The following is a 19,347-nucleotide window of genomic DNA, read 5'->3' as shown; positions in this document are numbered from 1 at the left end:
ACAAATTGACTAGAAATAGCTAGAGTCACTTCCCTGATAGTTCAAGTGTGGATCAACCTGATTGGTGGATTTCCCATGCCCTCCTTGCACTATAGGAAGCTACTGAAGCCTTCCTCATTGACTTGTCCAGAGACTCGGTCTATTTGCAACAATGCATGCAAGGAGGGTCACTGTCACACTGAAAAGGATCTACGGATATTGAGATTCTTTCGGTGATGGGAGGGACAATCCTGGCAGAGAGTAGCAACAGTAGGGGTCTACTATTGAAACATCTATGAAATCTAGCTTCTGAAACAATTTTGTAAAACCCTGCTTGTATGGGATCCTCTTTAAATTGTTATGAATATGAATACAACATTTTTTATGCATCTTATTTTTGTTTAGTCACTTGTTATTTATTTTATTAATTTAAGTTGTCCTTACGTGCCTTTGGATAAATAAATGTTATGCATGAATTCAATAAAGCATTGTGTATTAAATTTAAATAACGAATCATGTTGCGTATCAATCCAAAAAATAAGCATTACATTTAAATACAAACAATAATAAATGATACTTATCACAAACTACATTGCATGTAAATCCAACATAATCGATTTTATTAATACAAGAGAAAATTACAAATTGTATTATATTGCAAAAAGACATCTTAGGTACTAAGTACATCTAATATGTCCTAGGCTTCTTGGAGCTAGGCTCCCCATGGTCAAAGCTACTCTTTATCATAGGAAACAATACATTTTTCCTGCCTAATGATAGTGGGGTCTTTAACTCCAGCAACCATACCATGGGCCACCATGGAGAAAAGTGGATGCCAGACCTAGTACTTGTGAACAAGTAGAGCAACTTTGAATGTCAAAGCAATACTACTTTCTCCAAGTTGCTGGAGTTGGTTGGGATGGTCTTGAAGGAGTCAACCTTCATGAATGCCCTCAGCTTCAGGAAGTCCTTAGTGAAAGCATGAGAACATGTCTTATGAAATACTATTATGTCATTGACAAGCTGCCTAGTGTACTCTTTTAATGCATAGTCATGTACCCTTCCTTGGCCACCAGATCGACCATCTTGCCTAGATGAAAACTCATCTATAAAAATAATGTCTAGTATCACATAAGTTTAGTAGTATCACACTCACTATTCATGGAGTATTAAAGATATATACTTCAGTTTTGCATGTAACTTCACCTATAGGGCCTCTAAGGTATAAGGACCCACATCATGAAACCCCCACTGAAGCCCTATCCACATGCTTGCATCTCAGGGCCTAAATCTGCATGATGGGTATGAGGGAGTACCTTTGTAGTTCCCTCATCCCACGGTGTTGAGTCATGTTGGAAGCGCATTGATAGCTCCACCCTCACCCGTGAAAAAGTCCCTTGTTGTGCCTCTGGCTACCTTGTAAATGCATTCTCTGATATGAACATGACTTTCTGCCCTCAAGATGGGCCATTCTACAAACATGTGAGCTTTTTGTGTTCCGTGTCGTGTTTCGTGTCGCGTTCTGTGTTGTGTTGAGGTGTCTTGTGATGTGTTGAGTTGGTATTATGGCTACACTGTGTGAAGGGTCTAGTGCTCATTTGGAGCCTGGATGGGGTTAGGTTAGGACCTCGCATGGGTATCAAGGGTCTGGACCATCATGTAAATTCAAACCCCCCGACACGAGCATGTGGACAAATTTCATGATGACAGGGGTCCAATCCCGGCCAAATTTCATGATGTGGGTCCTTATGTTGCCTTGAAGGCCTTATGGGTGAAGTTGTATGCAAAATCGAAAACATTACCTTCTCCGTATCATCTATATGCGGTTGTAATGGAGCATCCAGGTCTGCTCGTGCAATCAGGCAACCCTCATCTCTCTCTTGGAAAGATATCGTGTAGTCAAGTCGACGACCAAAAAGGCTTTCTCGTAAGTGCTCAAAATCCTGGTCAGAGATGCCATACTCTGGTGCTGCATCCTGAATTTGATTTTAGATGCTCACAATGGCAAATATGTCATCAACACTCATGCCATCATATCGAGCTATCTTATCCACATATGGTGGGGCATCTTGTATATCAAAATCTATAAAATCATTTGGTGCATCACACACCATGATGTAGTATAGTTCTTCTTCTCTTATCTTCAAAATCTCCGACACATCTTACATGAATAGGTATTCAACCCCTTGGATGGTGACTACATGGAGAGAAGCAAGGGGTGACTCATTACTCAACATCTCAGCAGGGTAGGGAGGTGGGTGTATAATAGGTATGTTGTGTGCTGCCTCCTCACTTAGATCAAGAGTGATTTCCTCAAGCGCCCTCTCAAAATACTTTAGTTGCAGCTAAGAGGGTGCGTCGATATCTTCCTCACTATCCTCTTGCACATCAGTGCACAAAACGTAGATGGTGAAGGATACATCACGCTCGATGAGATCCATTGTGATGTGGTCCTGGGATGAGGTGGGTACATCTCTAGCACATAGATGTTGCTCCACATGCACCAGAGCTGAATTGGTTACTTTTGCATGGCTTGATATGGCACATAGACTATACAAAAAATCTATCAGAATCCACCTAAGAGTAGAGTTCGAGATGGAGCAAGTGAGAGGTTTCACCTCATCAAAAAATGATGCCAATATGCTAGAGCTAGGATCTACCATGGAAAGTAAGCTCTCTAGATTCAAGGTCATGTAGAACCTTAGGTAAATCTGGTCTCCTATAGGTGTGTAGCATGTGGAGCTAATCTGTGCCTCGAAATCCATGCATAATGAAGGCGGGAGTAGTAGCCATGGTATGAGAGAGAGAGAGAGAGAGAGAGAGAGAGAGAGAGAGAGAGAGAGAGAGAGAGAGAGAGAGAGAGAGAGAGAGAGAGAGAGAGAGAGAGAGAAGGAGAGCATATGTATAGAGAAGTAGAGAATGAAAGTGAAAATGAGTTTGGAGATCTAACCTTTATGTATCAAGGGTTTTAAATAAAGGTTCTAATAAATTTTTTAATCTTAAAGTTTCAAATTAAAACCCCAACTACAGACACTTTATTTCAATAATTAAAAGCCACTATCAAAATTGCTCAAATAGAAAAACGCTTCATTACACTTCATTATATCCTCAAATATGTATGGATCGCTAAGTATGTTCAAGTCTAACTAGAGAAAATATTGGATTTTTTAAAGAAAAAAATATAAAAGACCTTCAAACACAAGAACTAGAAATCTAAGTACTTTCAACACTTATTTTCATTTCTTCCAACAACAAAGCGAGTGCTCAAAAAATGAGTAGAAGAGATGAGCTGCAATATATCATCATGCAAAGACAATATTCCAAAGGCTAGAAAACTCTAACATGCAATTTAATCATGATTTTAACTAGTATAATTGACTAATTACTATGTATATACTCACATGCTTGGATCACAATAAACCAAAATTGACTAATTACTATGTATATACTATGTATGATTGACTAATTACTATGTATATACTCACATGCTTGGATCACAATAAACCAAAATTGTCAAAATTAAAAGTACACATAAGTTTTTAAAAATCATGTATTTGCTCTTTATAAGAATTTTTACAAGGATTACACTATCTCAAGGATATATGGAGAATCACATTGCTTACATGTCAGGGATTGTTCACTACGAGTCATCTTGACCTTTTCTATTATCTAACTTGAAATAAAAGTTGCACAGAGGATTATTGGACATTAATTGGATTTCTTATCTCAAAAAAGAAATGGGCCAATGACTCTCTATACTAACTACAAAAGGATTATGACCATTCCACAAGATAACCACATCTATAAGAGCTGTATGTGTCTCATCTCGGGTATCTTGATCCAAGTTGATCCATTCCCCTCGCAAAAGTCACTATCTTCTATATCCAAACAGAATGCACAAAGTTTGTCTAGGGATGAAATACCTGTAGTTAAAACAAAATATATGGCAAGTAAAAGTGACTAATACAACAATTCATCTAAGGAATTAAATCAAGACATACAATTCAATAAAAAAGGTTTACTTGAATGTAAGATCTAATTGGTTGGCCCTACACTTGATCATCTCATCAAAATGTGTTATTTTGACCTCACCAATAGTTGCCTCATCCATTTTTCAGAGAGACACTTGCATTGATAAGTAATCTTTGTTTTCTTCAAAACTTCACATAAACCAAAGAAATGTGCAAACAATGAAAATGGAATCAACCAACTAAGATGCATATCTTTGGAGCATGTGGTAGGTTTCATAGCACTATTGATGTAAGATTTTATATTTGACTTACATGCTCCTGACAACTCCAAGCTACCAATCAACCATTCACAACTAGATAATGGTGACAATGGGACATGGTGCAATCTTTGACTTTCCACTACATATATACAATGAATTATAAAAAATGATATTTTGAGTTGCAAGTTGACTTGCAGAGTTATTATCATAGATCAAATAACATATGTCTTCATGCCAAACATTTATCTTGCCGCTCAAATATTCCACATTGTCAAGATCTTGAATGAGCCCAACACTGACTCTCTAGGCACTAGCTAAGCCTCTCTATACTCAAAGAACACACCCTCTCGGCCTCCCAGTGTTTTGACGTTGCGTGTCCACCATTGCAAATCTGAGGGCGGAGTTTTCCACCAAGAAATTGATCACATTACTTAGCGTCATTAGGAGTTTATTTTCCATTGTGTGTATCTTTTGTGTTTGCATGATGCATAAGCACCTGTTGTTAGGCTAGGCAAAATTTCTTCAATGCATTCATATATTTTTTGTAAACATCACTGGATTGATTGCATAGCATGGATTCTAATTCACAAATTGCATGAGTGATTGGGCACAAAGTTCTTTTCCAAAGCATGTTCTTGATAGGGCACAGTGCATGGGAAAATAGATTCACGTGAAGGTTTCCATTTTGAAGACTCAAGGACTTCAGGAAAAAAATTGTAATGTTGATTCTTTGCTTGGACTTTCCCCATACAACTTATAATTCAAATGTTGCTAGCGCATATAATATGTCCCTTTAAAAGTAAAAATGGTTCAATATTTAGTAGCCCACAAAAGTTAAAAGGGCATATTGGGCAAGTACGAGGGCTTGTAGTTACTCCAATATTTCCTTGCATGTTCTCTGTTGGTGATGATAAGCAAGTCAAATGCTGGGACCTTGAATACAACGAGGTTATCCACTCATATCATGAACCTTGTTGTATTCAATACAAAGAACACATCATGACATCATCACCGATGATATGGTACAATGCTTTTGAGAATATTTTTTTGTAAAAAAAAAGAAAGCCATGAGCTTTCGAGTGGTGCCTTGATTATAAAAGGAGGAGGAGGGCAAGCTCTGCGATGGGGAGGTGAACGAAGGTTAGCAGCAGTGGCGGCGATAGAAGAAGATCAAGGTGACGACGAAAGTTGATGACGATGAGGGAGTTGAAGGACGATGGGAGGCAGAGAGCCGAAGGATGATATTAGAAAAGAAAACCAAGAACTATCATTGACTAAGAACAAGGAGAGCATCAACTAATACATGTTGATTTTCATTGCTTTCATGCAAACAAGGCATCCACAATGGGATTGTGCCACTCCCACCCTTGTGCACTGATGCCAGGAGGCATATTCCATGGTGGATTCCGTGAGGTTTTGTAGTGGATTTCGTAAAATTATATTTATTTGTTGGGGCTTGTACACAAGGTGGATTCTTTGTGCAAAAAGTTGACGGGCTGCCTATCCTTTTCACGAGTCATGTTAATTTAATGTGCAAATGGGTGATTCCATAGCGGGTGATTCCACAAAATACATATTTAAATTAATGGACGTTTATGAGTTTAGAGTGCGCACTTGTATTAAATTAAGGTTAGGACAGAGTTTCAACCTATTTATTTATTTTGTAGCTAAAGCTAGGTATTCACTTTTATCTATTTAATTTTATTATTTTCTAACAATTGTGAATGCTTCAGTTGATGTGTAGAGCAAGCGGCAGTGGCACTGGGAAGCACTGGGCAATAACATGTATTCAAGTTATTTAGAAGAAATTATCATTTTTTATGGGTGCGGGTCTTAGGCGTGGCGCTAATATTTATTTCGACACACTTATTTATTGAAGCGCTTGACATATATCTATTATTTTGTATGTGCGTGGGCGCACGGTTTAAATATTCATTATTGGACATTGTATTTAGGCACTACCCGACTCTTGGACTTCCCAATCGCTTTATTCTTTATTTGGACAAAAGCAAACACAAAAGCTAAAGCATGCTAATTGTAAAAATTGGGCTATTTTTTAGCTTGGAGATGAACTTGTGAAACGCTCGCATAAGGCATGGAGGGAGATTGTACCCAATTGGTCTTTTTGCCTCATGTCATGCAAGTCTATTCTCTTGAATTTTGAGCTTAAAGTAGAGTTCTTTGTTCTTGGGGACCTTCCGGCGCTCACTATGTACGCATACACCATCCGATTTGCACATCAGTGGTATCAGAGCGAAGTTGAGATCAAGGGCTTCCAATCGCTTACCATCTCGCGTGAAGGCAAAGCTCCTAGAATGAACGGGCTCTACAGTTAGTCTCGTGAAAATCCGTTAATACCAACGTGTTCCTGGCAGTGAAGAACCCCCTGCTGCGCTTTTGGATCGCGAAGGACCAGTGTCTGTTGTCGAAGGACCACCTGGGAAACTTCTTCATCAACATGTTCTTATTCTCAAAGAGGAGAAGAAAGATAAATAAAATTTAAGCTTAAAATTTTAACAAGCTTTATAGTAAAGCTTATTTTCTTAAAAAATCTAGCGACGCCGGTGTCAATACCTTCTTGACGGCATCAAATCCGTCGACGCCGTCCTGACGTCATGATTCCATACATTTCAATTACCAAGCTTTTAAATAAAGCTTAAAACTTTAAGCTTTCTAAAGCTTTAAATTCAAATCTTCTCTCTAGCGGTTATTCACATGGAGTTCCTCAATAAATCAGTCCCGAATTCGTTTCAACCTCCCTGCAAGCCTCTGTTCACACCCGTACTGTGATAGAGATAATTTCTAGCGAGTAGATTGCTGTATGCAATCTTCATGGGCGAAGAATTTGTCGAAGAAGAATTTCAATAACTTCCGTATCCGTAAAGAAGAAAGATTGCTAAAAGCCTTTTTTTTTTTAAAGAACAAATCTTGTAAACCTGACTTTGAGCTACGCTCATCCCGCTAACAATATTTCGAGTATGTGAGGTCATTTGAAATTTTGTAGGATGACCGATCAAAATATGGAAGATTTTATGGCCAAATGTGATTTACCGGAACCAATGATGGAGCAAAAATTGGACCTAATTATGATGTAGCTTCAAGAGGAACAAAGAGCACGCCAAACTTTGCAAGCTCAATTGGCCACTCTTCAACGATTTACTAACGATCAAGATGGACCACAAGCTGAAGATGTTATACGACGCACGATCAATGCGACATTTGAAGCACAATCTATCTAGAAAGAAGCCAAGATAAGTAAAAGAAATTTCAAATTCCGTACTTTTAATGGGTTACGTGATAGAAAGATTGTTCTCGCTTTTATCAATCAGTTTAATGATTATTTCCATGAAGAATAGTATGCCGAAAAAGACAAACTCAAGTGTGTCACTAAGCATTTAGTGGACAGAGCATCGCTATGGTGGACTGTTGTTCGCAAAAGCATTGATTGTCCTACTACCTCTCGGAGGCTTTTTAAAAGAAATTTTTGTAGAATTTTCTTCCACCTCAATTCCATGAAAAAGCAGCCAAACTATGGGATCTTCTACAACAAAGAGATCATGAGCCTATTTCACAATATGCCAAGTGTTTCTGGAATGCCTTATTGTAACTTCGAATGCTCGAAGATGTACCTGAGGCAACCCATAAACACAAGTTTATGTCTAGTTTGCTTGGTCACTTCTATGCGGAAGTGAACATGTTCAAGCCAACAACTCTCAAGGATGCGATTTCCTTGGCCCATGATGCTAAAGACAAAATTTAAGGACGAGAGAAGTGACCACAACAATTCTCAAATAACGGTAACTTTGGTACAAAGAAATTCAATTCTAACTTTCAAAGATTCAATCAAAACCGCTTTGTTCCATCTTCATTCTGTAAATCTTGGACACGACCCCCTGGTTTACCAACAAACACAAATCCAAATCCTAAGCCATCTTTCCAGCAAAATCCCAACATTCCTAAACTTCCCACTATTACCAATAATGTTTCTAAAGCCAAATCCATAGTCTACTATAAGTACCATCAACCTGGACATCTAGCAATGAATTATCAATCCAAAAAACCAACTATTCACATCAACTACTTGGAAGCAACTAAACATAAAGACCATGAAGAAATGCCAGATTTTACAGAAGACGATGACGATATCGGTATTACTTCAGATACTTTACCAGGTATGCCAAATCCCCATTCTTTATTAATGATGAAATGCCTTGTGCATGATAGAGAAAAGACTATTTTACATGATGACGGGAGCACACATGATTTCATTTCTGCAAAATTGGTCAAAGAATTGAATTTACATACTATTTCGACTCATTATTGCATCAAGGCTGCATTGTTAGTGATGCCAGGAGGCATATTCCACGGTGGATTCCGTGAGGTTTTACGGTGGATTCCATAAACTTAGATGACCGGGGCTCATACGCAAAGAGGATTCTTTGTGCGAGAAGTTGATGGGGACGCCTGTCCTTTTCGGGCGTTTCATTAATTTAGTGTGTACATGGGTGATTCCATAGCGGGTGATTCCGCAAAATGCATATTAAATTAATAAACGTTTATGAGTTAAGAGTGCGCACTCGTAATAAATTAAGGTTAGGATTTATTTCTAACCAGTTGATTTATTTATGTAGCTGAAGACTGCTAGGTATTCACTTTTGTCGGTTTAATTGTGTTATTTTACTAACTATTGTGAATGCTTCAGTTGATGTGAAGAGATAGCAGCAGTGGCGGAGGAAAGCATTGGAGTCTAGCGGGTTTTCGACCTTTGGACTATATTTTGATAGGCGCCACGCCTATATTTTGATTATGTCTATAGAGACATCGATTATTTATTATTATTTTGTATGCGCTTATGCGCCTGGATATGTTATTTTTATTTGGACATTGAGATTGGGCGTGCCAAACTCTTTGGGCACCGTCCATTAGCTTTATTTTTCCTATTTTTGGTAGAAAGCAAACTCAAAAGCTAAAAGCTTGTCATATTTTTGTAATTGGGCTATTTTTGAGCAAAAAGATTGGAAATATACATTAAATACATGCTTTGTGAAGCGCTCACACAAGGCATGGGGGAGATTCAACCCAATTTGTCTCTTGTTTCATGTCGTGCTTGCTTTTACATTGGTTTTTGTGCTAAAAAGTAGAGTACTTTGTTCTTGGGGACCTTTGGGAATTCACTACGTGAGCTACCTGCGTCCGATCTGCGCACCAGTGGTATCAGAGCGGAGCAGAGATCAAGGGCTTCCAATCGCTACCAATCTCGGGCGAAGGCGGAGCTCCAGGAATAAACGGCCTCTACAGTCAATCTCGTCGCGAACCGTCGATACAGGCAGACTTCTGGCGATCAAGAACCCCTATTTCCACTATCAGATCGCGAAGGACCACTCTCTGTCGGCGGAGGACCACTCATCAATTCTCTTCATCAAGTCGTGATAAACAGTAAGAAGCCATATCTCTATCTTCAAAAAGCTTAGTGTAAAAGCTTAATACAAAGCTTAAGAAGCTTAAAAAGCTTCTAATCATCAAATCGATCAAGAAGTGGAGCTCCGAAAATCACGCGCAATCAAAACGGCCCCCCCCCCCACGATCAGAAAACGGCGCCTTCTTTTTCTTCTTAAGCTTATTAAGCTTAAGCTTAACTAATTAAGCTTAAGTCATCAAGCTACTCTCAAGTCAGTGAAGGCAAATAAGTCTGCAAACTCTCGGTCTCGCACTCCAGAAGACAAGTTCAGCAAGTCACTTGGAATCAAGTCCTGCAAGTTCTGCAAGTCGGCTAAGTTCAGCAAGTCAACAACCCTGCAAGTCTGCTAAGTCTGCAACTCTGCAAGTCAGACTAAATCAGAACTGACTAGTGCTTCAAACTCATAGAAGACTTGTTCGTTTGCAAAAACTCAGAACTGGAAAGTTGTTCGCAGCAAGCTGTTTTACCTAACTACAAGTTCGTTGAAGTACTTTCAGCAAACGGAGACAGAAATATTTCAGAATTTCTGAAAATTGAAGAAGAAAATACCCAAAAATACATAGCCTTGTAACCCCAAATTTGAGCTACGCTCATCCCGCTAACTGATTTTGAGTGAGAAAGGTTTGTTGAGTTTTACAGGAAGACTACCCCACATATGGATGATCCTATGGCTGAAGACGACCTACCCGAGCCTACCATGGAACAAAAGCTGGATCTTATCATGCTACAATTGGACGAAGAGCGAAGAGCTAGGCAAGCTTTGCAAGCGCAATTGACAAAGCTACAAGGAGCGTCCACTGATAAAGAAGAACCTCAAGCTGAAGATCTGATTCGCCGTACCATCGACGCCACTCTTGAAGCACAAACCATTCGCAAGGAATCCAAGATAAGTAAACGAAGTTTCAAGTTTCGCACTTTCAATGGCATAAGAGAAGGAAAGACTGTTTTATCATTCATTAGCTAGTTTGATGACTATTTCCATGAGGAAACTTATCCCGAGAAAGATAAAATCAAGTGTGTTACTAATCATCTGATAGATAGAGCATCACTTTGGTGGAATGTAGTCCGCAAGAGCATAGAATGTCCTGCTACATGGGAAGATTTCAAGAAGAAGTTCATGCAAAATTTTCTACCACCGCAATTTCATGAGAAGGCTATCAAGCAATGGGATTTACTCCAACAGCGCGATCGTGAGCCTATTCCACAGTATACAGAGCGTTTTTGGAATGCACTCCTACAGCTACGCATGCTTGAAGACGTACCAGAGACGACCCATAAGCGGAAGTACATGTCTGGACTTCTTGGACATTACTACGCTGAGGTGAATATGTTCAAGCCTGCTACCCTTGAAGATGCCATCTCCTTAGCTCACGACACTGAAGATAAGTTACGTGGAAGAGATCGACGACCGCAGTCATTCCAAGCAAACGGTAATTATGGATCTAAACAATTCAATTCAAATTTCAGAAGGTTTAATCCAGGTCGTTTTTCATCACCATCTTTCCGCAAGAATTGGCCTAAACCACCTGCATTACCATCCACTGTCAATCCAAATCCTAAGCCTATTCAACAAGAAAATCCAAATATACCCAGACTCCCAGCCATTGCAAATAATGTGACCAAAGCCAAGCCCATCATATGCTACAAGTGTCACCAGCCAGGCCATCTCGCAGCAAATTGTCATTCAAAGAAGCCATCAGCACATATCAACTACCTTGGAGCTATGGACGAAGAAGAGCATGAGGATATGCCAGATTTCACTGAAGAAGAAGATGATCCTACTACTACTTCCGACACTTTACCAGGTATGCCTACTTTACATTCATTGTTGACTATGAAATGTATGGTACATGGAAAAGAAAGAACTATATTGCATGATGACGGTAGTACGCATGACTTTATTTCAGCAAAATTGGTAAAGGAATTGAAATTGCATACAGTACCTACGCATTATCGCATAAAAGCTGCATTTTTAGGTACTAGGTACAATGGCACACAAGAAGTTCAAAATTTAGAAATTCAAATTGGTCCATATATTGAAAGAAGAAATTTCTTAGTTGTCCCATTACAGTCTAGCGACATTATTCTAGGAATGCCATGGAGACACCAACATAATCCCAATATAGATTATTCCACACACACAATGAATATTAATTTTCAAGGAAAATCTATTACATTATTTGGTATGCATGCATCTCATATGTTTCCACTGCTTTCGCATACTCAAGCAAAACGTGCACTACGCAAGAACACTAAATCATATCTCATTTGGGTGAATGAATTGCACGCAAAAGAAACTCATATGCACCCTAGGCATAAGGAATTTCTCGCATATTTTAAGGATTGTTTTGCAGAAGACCTACCACCAGGTTTACCTCCATCACGTCCAGAAGACCATAAGATTGACCTAATACCTGGCACACAACCACCTTGCAAAGCCCCATATAGGCACAATCAAATAGAGCAAAAAGAAATCCAGAGTCAAGTAGAAGAATTACTAAATAGAGGTTTAATTCGACCTAGCAGTTCTCCATTCGGTGCACCTGTGCTCTTAGTCAAGAAAAAGAATAATACTTATCGGATGTGTATTGACTACCGAGCATTAAACAAGATCACTGTAAAGAATAGGTATCCTATACCTAGAGTTGATGACCTTATGGACAAACTGCAAGGATCTTCTATATTTAGTAAAATTGACCTTAAGTCTGGATATCATCAGGTGAGGTTAGATAGATCCGACATATTTAAGACTGCATTCAGGACACAGTTTGGCCACTACGAATTCTTAGTCATGCCATTTGGATTAACTAATGCACCTGCCACTTTCAGTAGAATGATGAACCGTATTTTTCTAAAATATCAATATTGTGTGATTGTTTTCTTTGATGATATTTTAGTGTTCAGTCAAAGTGAAAAAGAGCATTATCAGCATTTATCATTAGTTTTTCAATTACTGAAAGAAAATCAATTGTTTGCAAATCCTGACAAGAGTGAATTCTTTAAGACAGAAATAGAATATCTAGGTCATATTGTATCAAAAGAAGGAATTAAAGTTGATCCTAAGAAAATTGACGCAATATTGCATTGGCCTATTCCTAAAAATGTACATGAATTACGCTCATTCCTTGGTCTTGCTAGTTTCTATAGGAAGTTTGTACGTAATTTCTCATTACTTGCTTTACCACTGACCAAACTTCTTAAGAAAGGCATTGTTTATCAATGGACTGAAAACCAGCAAAAATCCTTTGATTTACTTAAACGTGCATTGACCAATGCCCCTGTCCTACAATTGCCTGACTTTAATAGACCATTCTTTTTAGTTGTGACCGATGCTAGCGGATCAGGAATAGGAGCTGTGCTAATGCAAGACAACCATCCAATAGCATATTCTAGTTCTAAGCTGAAACCCTCTGAGCTCAAATATTCCACTTATGACAAGGAACTCTTAGCAGTTGTCCAAGCATTGAAACAATGGAAGCATTATTTAATGGGTTCAGAATTCATGATAAAGACTGACCAGCAAAGCATTAGACATCTACTTAGCCAACCCCAAATTTCTGACCGCCATATCAAATGGGCTTCATTCATTCAAAGTTTCCATCCTATCATTCAATACCAACCTGGAAAAGAAAATGTAGTTGCCGATGCATTAAGTAGAAGACCTGCAATTCATAACATTTCTATCATATCTTTTGATTCTTTGATTGCTATGAAAGATACATATCACCAGGATATTACTTTTCATTCTGATTGGCAAAAATTAGTTCAAAATAATTTCATTCCTGTTGATTCATTGTCATATAATGATGGATTCATGTTCTTTGAAAAGAGACTGTGTGTTACTATTCCATTCCGATCTTTTGTTTTGAATGAAATTCATTGTCCCCCATATCAAGGTCATAGAGGTATCATTTCTACATTACGCATGTTAACTGAAGATTTTTATTGGCCGCATATGGATGCAGATGTATCTAGTTTTGTCTCTGAATGTTTGATTTGTCAAAGAATAAAAAGACATCATGGTAAACAGTATGGACTATTAATGCCTTTATCTATTCCATCTAAACCTTGGGAACATATATCTATGGATTTCATTACTGCTTTACCAAATACTAAATCTAACCATGACATGATTTGGACAATTGTAGATAGATTTAGTAAGCAAGCATATTTCATTGCATGCAAGAAAACTTTAACAGCATCACAAGCAGCACAGTTATTTTTGAAAACTATTTTTACTAACCATGGATTGCCGAAAGTGATTATTTCAGATAGAGATTCTAGGTTTTGTAATAATTTCTGGATTACACTGTTTGCAAATCTAGGCACAAAGATTGATTTCTCATCTGCATTTCATCCAGAAACAAATGGACAAACAGAAGCCACAAATAGCACCATTCTAGATCTTTTACGTGCATACACTATCTCTAAACCTCAGACATGGGATACTCATTTACATTTATTACAGTTTGCATATAACAATACACCACACACATCTACAAAGAAAGCACCTTTTGAAGTTATTTATGGACATAGATTATCTACACCTGTTGCATCTTTGTCTAATAGAATACAAAGTGCCGATGATATTGCTGTTATGCATAATACTATTTTTGATGAAGTCAAGGATATGATTGCTAAAGCCCAACAATCATATACCAAACAAGCCAATAAAAAAAGACAAGCTATGAATTTCAAAGTTGATGATTATGTTTGGCTTAGAATAGAAAAGCGTAGACTGCAAAGTGTAGATAGACATCCAGTTGTCAAATTAGCTCCTAGATTCTACGGACCATTTAGAATCATTCATAAGATTAATGACAATGCATTCAAGTTAGAACTGCCATCCCATTGGAAAATTCATAATACATTTCATATTAGTTTATTGAGACCATTTAGAGGACAATTACCTATCCACCCTGTCTATGAAAACCCACCTTTGCTAGAAGAAGAAACTGAAATACTTGAACCAGAAGCCATTATAGACACTGACTACATGACCACTAGAACTGGCCGAAGGTATTCTAGATATCTAGTGAAATTTAAGAACCATCTTGTAGAGGAAGCACAATGGATGCACGCTAGAGACCTAAATGCTTTTCCCACTCTGTTAGCTCCACATTGAGCTAATAGCAATTGAGGTCAATTGCTATCCCACCCCGGGGGTATGATGCCAGGAGGCATATTCCACGGTGGATTCCGTGAGGTTTTACGGTGGATTCCGTAAACTTAGATGACCGGGGCTCATACGCCATAATGATTTTTAGTGGAGATATGAAGCTCTATGATGTTTTGGTAGGTTCTGTTGAGCTTCTGATTGGTCTTGATATATGAAGTTTATTGAGATATTTGCAATCACAGCTACTTCAATCCCTTTGTGAGAAGCAGTGCGGGCTTAGGACCAGAATCCCATATGCACAGTAGGAGAAAGTACCACCACTCAATTCCTATAAAGCATTGTACTTGCACTCTTTTTCTAATGTAATGATAGTACTATTTTCTATCTAGTAAAGTGTCATGTCACTGTCAATACACAAGATTGTGTTTATGAGTCCAAGTCTCAATCTTGGAACCTAATTCACTTGTGTAACAATTTGTCCTAGTGAGGGTCAATGTCTTCATTAGTTCCTTTTTCCTCTTTCAACCTCCATAGCTTCTGCATCTGCTATGCTCTAGATCCCTCGTATTTAACATGGTATCAAAGCTAAGCTGAGCATGGCTTAACATGTCTTAGGTCTCTTCTCTGCTTCTTCAGCTCCTCTTCGCCTGTGTTGTTCATATCGTCAAATCTCCCTCTACGCAACGCCATACTCTCTATGATCTTAGGGGAATTCAAGCCCACCTTATAAGCCTTCCACCCACCAGAGATCTTCCAAAATAATCGCTTGTAACGCTGTTGTAAATGAAAAATTAGTCACATGTCTGTCAGACAATCTAGTCCTCCATAGCCATTTCACTTCAAGCTTTTCTCTCTCTTCATTTTCTTTTTTCTGACACTCAAACCAACCTACTACCACTTTGATTCATTGACTTTCTCAGTGACAAACGTCAAGGAGAAGGACAAACCTCATTAGTCCTTCTATTCAGATAGACTTTTTTAGTTTTTTATTTCCTAGCCCTAATGCCTCAAACATAAACTTGTAAACTCCTCAGTTAGCCTTGTACTACAGCCTATGTACACTTTGTGAGGCCCCTGCTACAGCCTCTGGATGTCCATCATGTTTGTGGTACACACACTTAGCCTTTTTCGTGACAACCTCTGGTGTTTTGCCATGTGTATGGTATGCCCACATTTTGCAAGTGTTGCTTTCACTAAAGCCTCTATACACTTTGTACTTCTCATTGTGATTAAGGAGGGGTGTTGAGATATTTGCAATCACACCTATTTCAATCCCTTTTGTGAGAAGTAGTGAGGGCTCAGGACCAAAATCCCATATGCACAGTAGGAGAAAGTACCACCACTCAATTCCTATAAAGCATTGTACCTGCACTCTTTTTCTAATGTAATGATAGTACTCTTTTCTATCCAATAAAGTGTCATGTCACTATCAATACACAAGATTGTGTTTATGAGTCCAAGTCTCAATCTTGGAACCTAATTCACTTGTGTAACAATTTGTCCTAGTTAGGGTCAATGTCTTCATGAGTTCCTTTTTCCTCTTTCAACCTCCATAGCTTCCGCATCTGCCATGCTCTAGATCCCTCGTATTTAACAAAGTTGATTATCAATGTAATTAGAAATGACACAAAGTTAGAAATAGTCTACACATGCTACGTTTTCAGGTAGCATCTCACATGAAGATCCAATGCCCATCACAGGATTATAGATCCTTGATCTACCATGCCTCTACCATAACAATGAGAGTGCAAGAGTGAGGAAGTAGCCAGTTAAGCATAGATGCAAGAGGGAGCAAGAGAACTAGCATGATCAAAGGAGATCAAGAGAGCATGAGTATAGTAGAAGAGGGCATCTTGCCAAAGTTCTTAACCCTAAACCCTTTTTGAGAGATCCCTGGCAATGCAAGGTACACTTATATAGTCAGTGATCCCTCCATGGAGTTAATGTGATTATCCCTTTTAATTATATTGTTAGTTGCGAGGTCCCATTTTGAACTATTTGGAATCTAGAATTAATTAAAGGTGTAATTTTCTGGGATTCTCTTTTTTCTTTTTTTCATTTGGGGGGAGACTTGGGATTGTCAATCGACAATACTTCTTATTACATTTTGTTCCCTACCACATGGCCAATCCACGTGCTCTCCTACTTCCATCACATCACCATATTGGTGATGCGACTGCCACTCTTGGTTGCATCCTTGAAGCTCTTGGTCCTTTAAAGAAATACTTTTATGGTTTGGAAATATCATCTATTAATGAAAAAGCACTCGGTACTTGATCTTCACACTCTTAACCTATTAATGCAAAGGCACTTAATACTCGATGGCCCACACCCTAAAATGGTTAATGTATGAGCTCTTCCATTAAACTAAATTAGCATGTATTTGGTTGTTCTCATTGGGTAAGTTGCTTTAATTATCTTTTTTAATCCCCCTTGTTTCTTATAGTTGTGTTGTGACTTTGCTACCACCACCTCTACACAATTTTGTATATTTTCTTAATCCGCTACTATTAAGGGCTCTACAAGATTATGGCTAATCATACCCTGTACTTTGAAGGGTGTTTCCTTACATAAGGGCATATGATGTGTGATTTGTTTTCATTTCCTATCATGAGTAGTAAGTTCTTGATCAATAACATTTTTTGTTTGTGTTCATTGGCTTCTTCTATCCTAGTTTTGGTGCTAGTGCTTTGAAATTTTTATCTTATTCAATGATAGAATAGAAATCACTGGAGTCTTATATTGTACTGTATGTAGACAAATATATGTTACTTTACAAATACTGATGATGGCAGGGGCTACAAAGGGAGAGCCCGACAGTAAGTATCTATGTCTCTCCTTTAAGGTTAGTTTGTGCTCTTTGAAGGGATCATCGAGAATAAACTTGGGGCTTGTGTCTCTAGGGCCGTACAAAATCTTGTTAACTACATGGAGAACCTTCATGTTAATAAAGAAGACCTTGTGGGTAGCTTGACCACATGGATTGTGCAAGCCCCACAATATCTCAATCAAGATGTCAGTTGTGGGTAAAGAACATACCTCAACATGTTTCTTATCCTCAATACTATATATGATCTTCCAAATGTGAGTGATTTCTACAATGCAAGCTTATTTTTGCCAATCAAAGCTTGCATTTTGTAAATTTTCTTTTGGCACAAGATATTAATATACAAAGCTACTCTGATTTTGATATTAAAAAGTTCAAAATCACCACCCTTCACTTTATTGTAGCTTGCATTACCCAATGTGTCAAGTAGGTGGTGGTTTGAAGAGATGAATTTGACAAAGAGAGATCCCAAAGGCAATGCCAAGATGAAGAAGCTCAATTAATAGCGATGCATGAGTATGAATAGGGCATAGGGCAATTTGAAGTCAATAAGGCAAATGTCAAAGAATGATTACAATTCAAGGTGGCTACGGAGAGTGGGTTGTGAGCAAGTGGTGGATAGGGGACTGTAGGGGATGGAGAAGGAAAAGTCAAGATTGAAGCTTTGTGGCATAATATAGACGGTGCCACACATCAATCCTCCCAATCCCAACCTCAATCTTGCCACCAATCCCAATCCCAACATCACCACCAATCCCGAACCCAATCCCATCGCCCATGACAACCTTACCACCCAAGTCGTAGCTGCCCTTGCACTTAATCTTTTGGCCCCTTCCCTTGAGCAAGGCCTTCATGTCCTTTACATTGTAAATTTGCAGTGGCTTGTTCATTCATCACATTGTACACTTTTATATTGTAATGAAAATTTGGAAATGCAAAAAAAAAGAGTTCTCATTCGAATTGCTAGACTTGTTGATTATAATTTTTTGGTAGTGTTATCTTTCTTGTGTGCAAAAGGCACGTGAAATGTTTATCTTTCTTATGTGGAAAAGACCTATGTAATGGCCTCTACTAATACATGTGTGCAAGTCGAAGTAATGGCTTTCTGATGATGGAGATGCACATCATTGTTTGTAATCTATTTTTATAATAATGATCAAAAGTTCACCTTGTATTGAATTCTCAAAAAACTCTCTCATGTCTTAGTTTACTGGCACCAACTTCCCGCAAAACATAGTTCCATATTCTATATGATAATGTCATGAAAACATTTTGAGTGGCAATCATATACTTGTAAACAACAAAATCTAGTTGCACCTTCCAAGAGATTCCATCTTGTACCTTTATATCCCAGCCCACATCCACAAACTCTAGTATTACTATTTGTATATGTGCACTTCACTAGGAACATGGTTCTTAATATCCGGACTTCAATGCTAAAGAATAAGTCCACAACAATGGCTAAAATATAAGTATATATTTTGCTTTGCCTATTTTAAATGTGGAATTTATGCATTTTTGTACCTTGTGAAAAATATTACACTCATAACTCTCACTTATCCTTGAATCTACTAGTGGCCACTCTCTGTTCTTAAAATCTGGAAGGGGAAGGCTAGACAAGTTTCCCATTGCTCATCAGAGGGAGGTGGTATGTAAAAACGATTGTAAAAGAATATGCGTCTCTTAGAAAGTACGGCCTTAGTCCTCCTCTTGTAAAGCTCTTCACTAATGAA

Source organism: Lygodium microphyllum, chromosome 13 (assembly GCF_053477565.2).
Source record: "Lygodium microphyllum isolate KBCC chromosome 13, Lygodium_microphyllum_v1.1.10, whole genome shotgun sequence".
In the NCBI taxonomy this organism is placed as follows: Eukaryota; Viridiplantae; Streptophyta; class Polypodiopsida; order Schizaeales; family Lygodiaceae; genus Lygodium; species Lygodium microphyllum.
The sequence above is the reverse complement of the archived record's forward strand: the minus strand, read 5'-3'. Positions refer to the sequence as shown.